At 41.0% G+C, this 10,408-nt stretch overlaps 1 long non-coding RNA gene across 1 annotated transcript; it reads left to right on the forward strand.

Annotated features, from left to right (window-relative positions):
- Positions 1 to 4,142: 4,142 nt before the first annotated feature.
- Positions 4,143 to 7,319, forward strand: LOC127913005 (uncharacterized). Its single transcript, XR_008084347.1, has 2 exons — positions 4,143 to 4,317; positions 6,443 to 7,319. It is a non-coding gene; the product is annotated as an uncharacterized LOC127913005 (long non-coding RNA).
- The last annotated feature ends 3,089 nt before the right edge of the window (positions 7,320 to 10,408 follow it).

The following is a 10,408-nucleotide window of genomic DNA, read 5'->3' on the forward strand; positions in this document are numbered from 1 at the left end:
TGTTCTTACTGAGTGGTTAATTAATTCTAATATGGATAATGCTATTGATAATATGAATTGGCCTATCAAAGTGGTATTAATAAGATCCATGCCATTGCTTCTACAACCTTTGAGGTAACCTATTTTATGTGTCAAGTATTTCAGTGAGGCTCTGATGCTACAAGGTTAGGGGATAGAAGCCTATGGGTCTTTGTGTCTGTATAGGCTAGGAAGGAGGAGGGGTCATATAGGCTACATTATACCCCGTTGTTAAATTCGATATACAGAAAACCACAACGCTTATCGACTGTAATAAGGAGAATGCTATAAGCGTTTATAACAGCACATTTACACCGCGACTATTTGACATGTCCGTTGTTTTATCGTAGTCTATGTATCATACTACATCAGACAACAAACGAATTTGTTTACATGAGAGAGTTGTGTCTGGATGTTGCTAAAATGTCCCCACATTTCGGCTGGGACACGCCGGATAGATTGCTATTAAATTGAATATGAATATTCTCAGACTGATACCACGACTTTAAATAAAGTTCGATTTGTTTAGATTTGAACCTATTTACATGCCTATTAACATGCGTTAGCCTACTACAAACGCATGTTATATGGAGCCTATTGTTACACAAATAGACCACAATCGGTAAAGTACTTACATTTCGAAAGATACATGCCTGCTGTGCGTGCCTGTATAACCCATAGTAACGGTTTCCTGAAATAATCAATAATTCATCAATATTCTATGCTAGATACATTTTTATTCAAGTACAACTAGAGGTTACTTCATTTAGAGACAGGCTACATTTAATGACCAATAGCCTGACAAACCACTTGACTTTGATTTAATTCAGCCTTTCATGATATTGTGTTTATGTTTTACGAAAAATGGTAAATTATTGAACTGGCATAGGCTTCTTTTTGTGTCACTCAGAATATGTAGCGACCAATTTCAGCTGCACATGACTAGTTATACACAACCTAAACCAATGTTTGTCAAGTAATATGTTCGAATATTTTGTAAACAATTAGGTCAAATTTGAGAAGAATGACGTGTGAGCAAAGCACCACTTTCCATTATGGCCCATTTGATATCTAGTCTAGGCTACACAATGACCCTTAGGAAATAGTTAAACCGAGCACTACAACCTCACACCGAATTGACCATGGCTATTCTGCACAACACAAGCCAATGTCAAATTGAACGAAATGTAAAAAGTAAATAAAAAAATAAAAAAAGTAAAAGTCGAAATTCTGTCTTACTTGAGAGGCCGTGCTTTAGCAGTATCACCATCCTCCGATTAATAGCCAGATCAGTCTGCAGACATTTCTCTACACCGACTGTTGGACTTGGGCTTCAAGGTTTCAAACTTTATAAATCCCACCTCTGGCCTAACTGATGGTGGAATTTGCATCTGCAGGGAGAAGTCATTTTAGGGAGTAGTCCCCCCCTCTAGGTATTGTTTTCTCTGTTTTAACCCCTTCCATTGTGTTGACCCTCCGTTCGGCCATTGGTTAATAAATGTTTGTCTGTTTTGAAGGGCCGGACAATAAGGGATGGCCTGTGACCCCGCAGAGCCCAGACTTCGCGCTGGCTCATTGTGACGCGCTGGGAAAGGGGCTTTGGGAGGGGGACCCCGGGCACTGACCCGCGCACATCCCGTAGCCTCGCCATTCAATGCTCGCACTGCTGCATGTCGCCCGCAGCTTCCATTGTTTCAGGGGGAACAATAGTTTTTTTCTACGCCCTCGCAGATAAAATATGCGGCTTTAAAATGTCGCTCTGAAGTGGCAGCAATCCAGATATGTAGCCGCATGTAGCTTGGCCTGAATGGCTTTGTCCATTTAGCTTTAAATAACCTGTTTCGCACTATACCACTCTGCTACAGTAATACGTTTTCACATATTGATTTATCCATTCTAAAACTGTAGAAACAAATAAATTATATTCCATGCCTTCCAGATACGGTATTAATATTTGCAGCGGCCAATGTGGTATCATCAAACGATAATTGAATTCTCACAGCAATCGCGTGTTTAAAGGCCCGTTGTAGTATAATGTAGTAGTAGCCTATAGTACAATTCTATAGAGGGCAGGCTGGGAGGTAAATGTCCTATGGATGGAGAGGAGAAGGCCTGCAGCCTCCACGCGTCAAGAGAACAGTGGGAAAGCAGATGGAAAAGAAGCAGAGAAATAGAGGGGGTGTTGTGTTCTTAAAGGCCGGTGCATTTTGAACATGCAGCAGCTTATGTATTCAGAGCAAGTGGAGGACACACATTCTAAAGCGACATATCAGATGTTCAAATCAAGTCAACTGAAATATATTTATTTCTAACACTTTGCTTTTCTCTCTGTGTATGTGTGTGTGTGTGTGTGTGTGTGTGTGTGTGTGTGTGTGTGTGTGTGTGTGTGTGTGTGTGTGTGTGTGTGTGTGTGTGTGTGTGTGTGTGTGTGTGTGTGTGTGTGTGTGTGTGTGTGTGTGTGTGTGTGTGTGTGTGTGTGTGTGTGTGTGTGTGTGTGTGTGTGTGTGTGTGTGTGTGTGTGTGTGATTCACTGTATGCGGGTCATTTCATTGAGCCTATAGGGCTTTAGTGAGTTTAGACAGGCTAGAGTGACATCATCTTTCCATGGGGCCCAGTGTGGGGATCCATACTGTGTTGTGTTTCGATTGGATATTTTGCCCCTGCGTCGACCTCCACAGGAACTGAAGAGAATACAAACCAGTAGCACAGAACACATGGGTGGCACTTACTCCAATGAATTATTCATTCGATATTGAATAGCTCGCACTGTATTGGCCTCGTGGATTCTTCACACCCATTTCAAATTTGTTTAACCAAAATCGCAGGCCTATAGACCTAGAAGTAGGCTAGCTACTATCCATAATGTGACTGACATGAATGTTTCTGCGTTTTTCATATCAAGTCAGACATTGACCGATGACGCGTTTGGAGAATTATAGTCGCCCATGTACCCTCACATTTTACTGGCCTTGGGTCTACAATATTTGACATTCTCAAAAATCTGGTGTGCTATGAAGCAGAAATAGCCTTTTGCCATATTTGATGGTACTGTAAGTGCTGAATCCACCTTATATCATCTGACCTCATTAGGAAAGCTGCAGCAGTTTGCCGAACTCGACAATGGAGAGTTACATGCGCCGAAATATCCATGACATCTGCGCTTGTAACATGGTGCTAAGCAAGATTTATCCAGAGAAAATTCAAGCCTATACAACATTATAGTGTTTTAGAAATATAGGAAGAATAGTATGCATGTAAATAAATGCACTTGCGTGAATAAGGCCCCTCTTTATTTACAATAGGCTACCTACCTGTATTTACAATAGGCTACCTACCTGTATTTACAATAGGCTACCTAGAAGACCATCATGCATAGGTTAAGTGTATAACGATACACCGGGTCGAGGGGTATGCTTAAACATCTACAATCGTTATAAGTTATAAATATGAATTTGTACTTATTTTAAGGTCGTGAAATAAAATGACATTTATATATGGCCCATGAATCACGTGCGGTCTGATGGCTCACCATCTCACAGGATCAAATGCAGTGAGACTGAGCTGCGGTCCAGAGCTATAACTATAACGTAGTGATGGAGCTCTCAGGACAAACGGTATTAAACATGACAAATTGCGCCCAGCACATGGAGACGACGATTCAATGCTGTACCGTTATTACACACACTCCTAATCTAGGTTCAGATTATAGTTGATTCCATATATCTTGTCCATTATGATTTAGTGCACTGCTAGGCTATATTTAACACCATGAAAGATACAAACACGACGAACAACATGGGTAGATGACTAACTTAACCAAATTATTTTCATGTTATATTGAAATTTGATATTAAAAACAGTGTGTGTGTGTGCGTGTGTGTGCGAGAGAGAGAGAGAGAGAGAGAGAGAGAGAGAGAGAGAGAGAGAGAGAGAGAGAGAGAGAGAGAGAGAGAGAGAGAGAGAGAGAAATATATATAGAGAGAGATAGAGAGAGAGGGGGGAGAGAGAGGGGGAGAGGGAAAGAGAGATTTAACTCATTGTAATGCACAGAACGACCTGCCCTCTTGAAAAAAAGGAAAAAACGCAGCCATGCTTTGCAGAAGCTAGAGCATTGCTCATACTGGTATCCACTACTCGCCTGCCGGAGTCGTCTGATTGTCCATCGCTACACCGAAATAACCGGGAATACAAGTTGCTTTGCTAAGACCAAAAATAACCACACCATACAGTAACGTGAAAGACAACACAAACGAATGGATACACGAAAATACTATAAGATGGACCATATGGCGAGAGATGGTGAGTATGGTCCATGTTTCGACTAGGTCCGTGTCTTATATAATAATTAGATGAAAATAAATGTGATTTTTAAGTCTGGTCACTGTGTAACATAAAAGCGGACCATGCACTAGGCCTGTATGGGGTCGTGGTGTCGGCATGGTTCGCTCTAGGCATATTATCAAAGATAACGGACATTCCTTCCAACGTTGCACTTGCCATTGTTATTGCGGGCGTTCAGAAAAAAATACCTCAAGTAATCATGGATATGAATAAGGCTGACAAAGAGCCAGACAAATCTCTATACCGAAAACATTACAGTGCGACTGGACACATATGAATACAGTTATTTAATCGATAACAACGATGGCATGGATGCATGGTCATTATGCACTTGTTTATTTGTTCGTCGCGCAGCGCTTGAAGACAATAGGTCCGCGCACATTGGGTCAACTGGGTTGCGTTCCCAATGGCTGTGAGATGCGAGGACTGTCATACGGTTTGTCATACACTCCAAATATCGGTTCATAAAGGACGGCTTCATTTAGATATTTCATACGATAGATGGGATTTTCCCCCCATCTAAAATGGCGTTTCCCTTTGTTTCTCCATTGAATGGGTGATGAGGTTCAATAATCATATTCGGTAGCCTTCAGGACCCACACTGCATCCTAGCGTATGTTTATGAATGAATATAATCTGTGTAAAGGCAGAAATAGTCCCCAAAGTCTAGTGGATCGCTTAGAAGCACTGTTGTAGCAGTAGCCTACTTGCTGTAGTAGATAGGCTACTCGTAATATTAGTGGCGGAAGTAATAGCAGTATAGTAGCAGTGACTCAATCATTGATTATTGAAATGTCAGTATACTTTGCACTGGTTCACGAGGTAAATTAATGGACATAAAGACTGAATTCAACACAATCAGAGATTTCATCTGATAGCCTACTGGCATACAGTTTCAAACACGTTTATAATGCGCAATAAACACTATGCCTTTGATATGCTATGCACATGGCTAGGCCTGCTGTGCACAATTAATTGAATTAATGCACACATTATCTTGCTTTCAAGAGAAAACGTAAAATAGTTTGCAAGGTGCATGCACCTGTTTCAAAACCACCAACAGCAGATAGGCTCCAGCATTGGACTAAAACAAATTGTTTAACGAAATTGTTGTAAATGGCTGACAGATATTAAACAATTCGGCAAAATGTAAAAAATAAAAATAAAAAAAAAACTCGCTCTCTGCTTAACTCGGAATCGGAATGTGTGCGTATATGTACGTATGCGTGTGTGTGCGTTCATTTTTAGAATAGTATAATAACATTTTATAAGTGTCAAACCTTTCATTTAGTATAAATCAATAACTAATGTTGTGATATTATCAAACTACTCATCCAGATCACTGTGCACTGAAATGCAAAAACAATATTTAAAATCCTCTATTTCCATTATGTCCATCACCATGACATTTTAACGAGGTGCGTTAGGTAGCCTAATTGCAACAGCTAAGAAACAGGGAGATTATAGGTTTAAACTAGGGTTGAAGTGCTTTTTCCTTAGTTTCAAGGGCACAGGAAGCTGATCGGGGACGTTGGCTATAGAGAGAGAGAACATCTGTTTGCCCAGTGACGTCACTGCTCCCCATGCAATCCTCTTTTGCGCTGAAGGCAGATGCCTTATTTGTTTGGCTAGAGCGCCATTAATCCTAAAGTTATCCAGCGAGTGGAAAAGACCGGGCGGAGGGAGATCAGTCACATTTAGCGGTGTTGGAAACGGGATATGTACAACTCAGCTCAGCTCGTCCTCGGTCCCAGATGGATTAGTGAGGAGAGGAGCCTATATACCTTTGCCTTCGGTGGTTCCACGGTGCGTTGATGGAATACAGTATGCGGGAGGGAAGCAAGCTTTTCAATTGTCCCGCTCGCGCTTTGCGGCGTCTCTCTTTAAAAAAAAAAAACTTGACCTGCGAGTAGACTTGTGCGGTGCTATGCGTTCTCTTATAAAGGGCCATCCATTTTTTTTCTACGCAGACAGCGACTTGTATGGATCTCTATATGATTATTGTCAAAAATAAGATGATTGCTGTATAGACTGTCTAAGAAGGTTTGTGACGCATTTTGTGTTTTCTTCTTTTTTTTGGTAGATATTTGATGTACGAATACGACGACGTTGAAGTCTACAACTGTCCGAAGCTTTTTTGACGAGACGATCAAACGGTCCGTCTCTCTTTTTTTGCCACCCAAGATGAATTCGGACTAACCATAATTTTGAAACTTGCCACCAAAAAACAGCGCGAGTGACGACTTTAACCCATTACGCGCCAAGTTCAATGGCCGCGGGCCTTCAATAGGCTTAGCCTATTGCAAACATTTTTCAAATTTTGCCAAATTACATTCCGTTTTCACGGTGGGGTAATGTATATACATTTATCAACAACTTTGTCTACCATTACAGAATGATTGGCTGTTTTGGGAGTCCAACTTCAAAGAACAACGACATCGACATTGACAACTAATCGCACTGAAGGTCTGAAGGAACGGGTGGGTACATTGAACAAGGAATGGTATGGGTCGAAGTGGTCAACTCCGATTTCAATGGCAAAATGTAGCTCACACACACACACACACACACACACACACACACACACACACACACACACACACACACACACACACACACACACACACACACACACACACACACACACACACACACACACACACACACACACACACACACACACACACACACACACACACACACACAGAGAGAGAGAGATCTGAGATTCTGGTTCAGGCTTTCCGTGTTCACAGCGGACCTTGATTTAATGTCTTACAATTAAGGCACGCGGTGAATGCCAAGAGCGGAGCCTGCTATCGTCGGCGCGAGAGCACACAGCCTTCATTAAAACAACACGCTAAAGGGATAACGGAAAGCTTTGTGTGTCTGCAATTGTTGTCCGTAAATTGCCCTCTATTTTGTATTGTTTTCTTTTTTCAGAATAAAGAAATTGTACCCAATATTACCAGCTCATGTCTTACTTTTTTGAGAACGGATGTCATTTCAAAGGCATGTACACGGTCGATATGCAACATGATATGCTTAAACACATCCATCTTAAACATATGCAGCTTAAAATAGATGGGATGAAGTTGTGAACGTGCGCTGTGGTCGAGTGTCTATAAATGATGACCTTTGGCTGAGGCCTTGCTTATTCACGACCTGCTCTGAAGGCGCTGTCCACCTCTACTGGTGCTGAAACCAGCTAGCCGCCGAGACGAGCAGGCCTTTGTTTTAGTAGGCCTGCGCAACGCAAACGCACCAGAAGAATATTATACACGAAATATACAGTAAGCTCAAACAAATGCAATACATATTCTATTGAATACACGAAAGTATGGCACAACCGGATTTATTTACACAAAGACACTGTATGCATGCATCAGCACTCACAAACAGGCACAGAAACACACGCCACAAGAATGCACGTAGGGACATGTATAGCCACAGTTCTACATTGCATCGTGTCTAATTCTGAGGTTTACGTGTAAGCTTAATGATATAAGCCTCGTCGAACAAGATTACTTGACATTTGCAAGCAGTGAAAAAAAAAATCTAAAACATAGCCTAATGTAACGACCAACTAATTTGTAGCCAGCCAAACACCGGATAGTCCTAACCTACATACACTAATCCGTAGGCCAGCATGTTCAACCGTCCATTCTATGATCATTTGACTAAGAATCTGAACAGATAATTCAGATTCAAATATATAGCGCATCTCCACAATTTCGAAGAGATATTGATATGCATTGGTCAAAAGCATTTATTCAAATTCAATCAAATCTAGGTCTATGTTGAATCGTTTCTTCCCTGTTTGTAGATTTACAATCATTCCCATAGGATTGCTCTGCCACCTGGTGGCCATTGCATACATGGGCAGGCTTCAATACATTGTATACCACTGTAGGCAACACGCCACAGAGCGAGTGAGGGTCAACATACATGGTTCATGTCGAATCCTTTTATCAAGTTGACAAGGTTTCAGGGTAATCACTAACAAATAAATATACACTACAAATTTGAAATAGTATTAAGTTTGCTGTATCTTTATCTGACAATCACAAAGCACCATAGGAAGAAGAGAAGGCCCCCTCCTAGGTGATGCAATACCCATTTCACTACCCATGGGTACCAGTGGTTTGCCCGTTTTCCTGAATTAAGTTAGGATTCCTCCCCCTCCTTTGGTCAGCATTACTAAATAACAGGATCTTGGCTGATAGGTTTTCAGACACACGTCATTATAATGAGGTTGAGAAAGATAAGAGAAAGGGAGGGATGGAGGCAGTGAACAAAGGAAGAAAAATAGATTGTGCATAGTGTGGAGAGATAGTCATATAAAAGCCTATACTGAGTTATCTCTCGTAGGGCAAGGGTCAATTTGAACTGAAGGCCATTCAGGAAGGTAGCTTAAATAACTATTAAAATAAAAAATAAAAAATAAAAAACATGTATTTTTAATGATTTATCAATAAACTGAGGAGTAGAAGCCATTTATTTCAAAAGTTATTCCATTTTCGAATTTTAAATTAAAATCACTTCCTGAATTGATCCCAGCCCTGGTCTGTAGTCACCCTGGTGTATAATGTATGGGTGTTGCAAATAATGTCACATTTTCTGAGTACTTTTAGGTCATTATACCGCTGTAGAAAATAATGGCATATTTCCTGAGAACTTTTAGGTAATTATACTGATATAGAAAATAATGGCATATTTCCTGAGAACTTTTAGGTAATTATACTGATATAGAAAATAATGGCATATTTCCTGAGTACTTTTAGGTAATTATACTGATATAGAAAATAATGGCATATTTCCTGAGTACTTTTAGGTTATTCTACTGCTGTAGAAAATAATGGCACATTTCCTGAGTACTTTTAGGTTATTCTACTGCTGTAGAAAATAATGGCACATTTCCTGAGTACTTCTAGGTTATTCTACTGCTGTAGAAAATAATGGCACATTTCCTGAGTTCTTTTAGGTTATTCTACTGCTGTAGAAAATAATAGGCCTCTATGAATGACCTCAGCAACATAAAGATAGCCTATATATATTCTTACTCTTAATAGTAAGTTAAGACCCCGACTGAGTTACAATATGGCTGTGTGCTCGATATATACAAAAGTATGTGGACACCCCTTTCAAATGAGTGGATTCGGCTATTTCAGCCACACCAGTTGCTGACAGGTGTATAAAATCGAGCACACAACCATGCAATCTCCATAGACAAACATTGCAGTAGAATGGCCTTGCTGAAGAGCTCAGTGACTTTCATTGTGGCACCGCCATAGGATGCCACCTTTCCATCAAGTCAGTTCATCAGATTTCTGTCATGCTAGAGCTGCCCCGGGACAACTTTAAGTGCTGTTATCGTGAAGTGGTAAAAATTGTCTGTCCTCGGTTGCATCACTCACTAGAGAATTCCAAACTGCCTCTGGAAGCAACTTCAGCACAATAACGGTTTGTCAGGAGCTTCATGAAATGGTTTCCATGGCTGAGCAACCGCACACAAACCTAAGATCACCATGGGCAATGCCAAGTATTGGCTAGTGTGGTGTAAAGCTCGTTGCCATTGGACTGTGGAGCAGTGGAAAAGCATTCTCTGGAGTGATGAATCACAATTCACCATCTGGCAGTCCGTCAGACTAATCTGTTTTTGGCAGATAGATGCCAGGAGAACGCTACCTGTCCCAATGCGTAGTGCCAACTGTAAAGTTTGATGGAGAAGGAATAATGGTCTGGAGCTGTTTTTCATGGTTCGGGCTAGGCTCCTTAGTTCCAGTGAAGGGAAATCTTAATGCTACAGTTTACAGTGACACTCTAGACGACTCATCTAACTTTGTGCATCTAACTTTGTGGCAACAGTTTGGGGAAGGCCCTTTCTTGCCCTTGTGCAAAAAGCAAGGTCAGCACAGAAATTATTATTCCTCAATTATCGGTGAGGAAAAACTTGACTGGCCTGCACAGAGCCCTAACCTCAACTCCACCGAACACCTTTGGGATGAATTGGAACACTGACTGTGAGCCAGGCCTAATCGCCCAACATCAG

Source organism: Oncorhynchus keta, chromosome 28 (genome assembly GCF_023373465.1).
Source record: "Oncorhynchus keta strain PuntledgeMale-10-30-2019 chromosome 28, Oket_V2, whole genome shotgun sequence".
Lineage (NCBI taxonomy): Eukaryota > Metazoa > Chordata > Actinopteri > Salmoniformes > Salmonidae > Oncorhynchus > Oncorhynchus keta.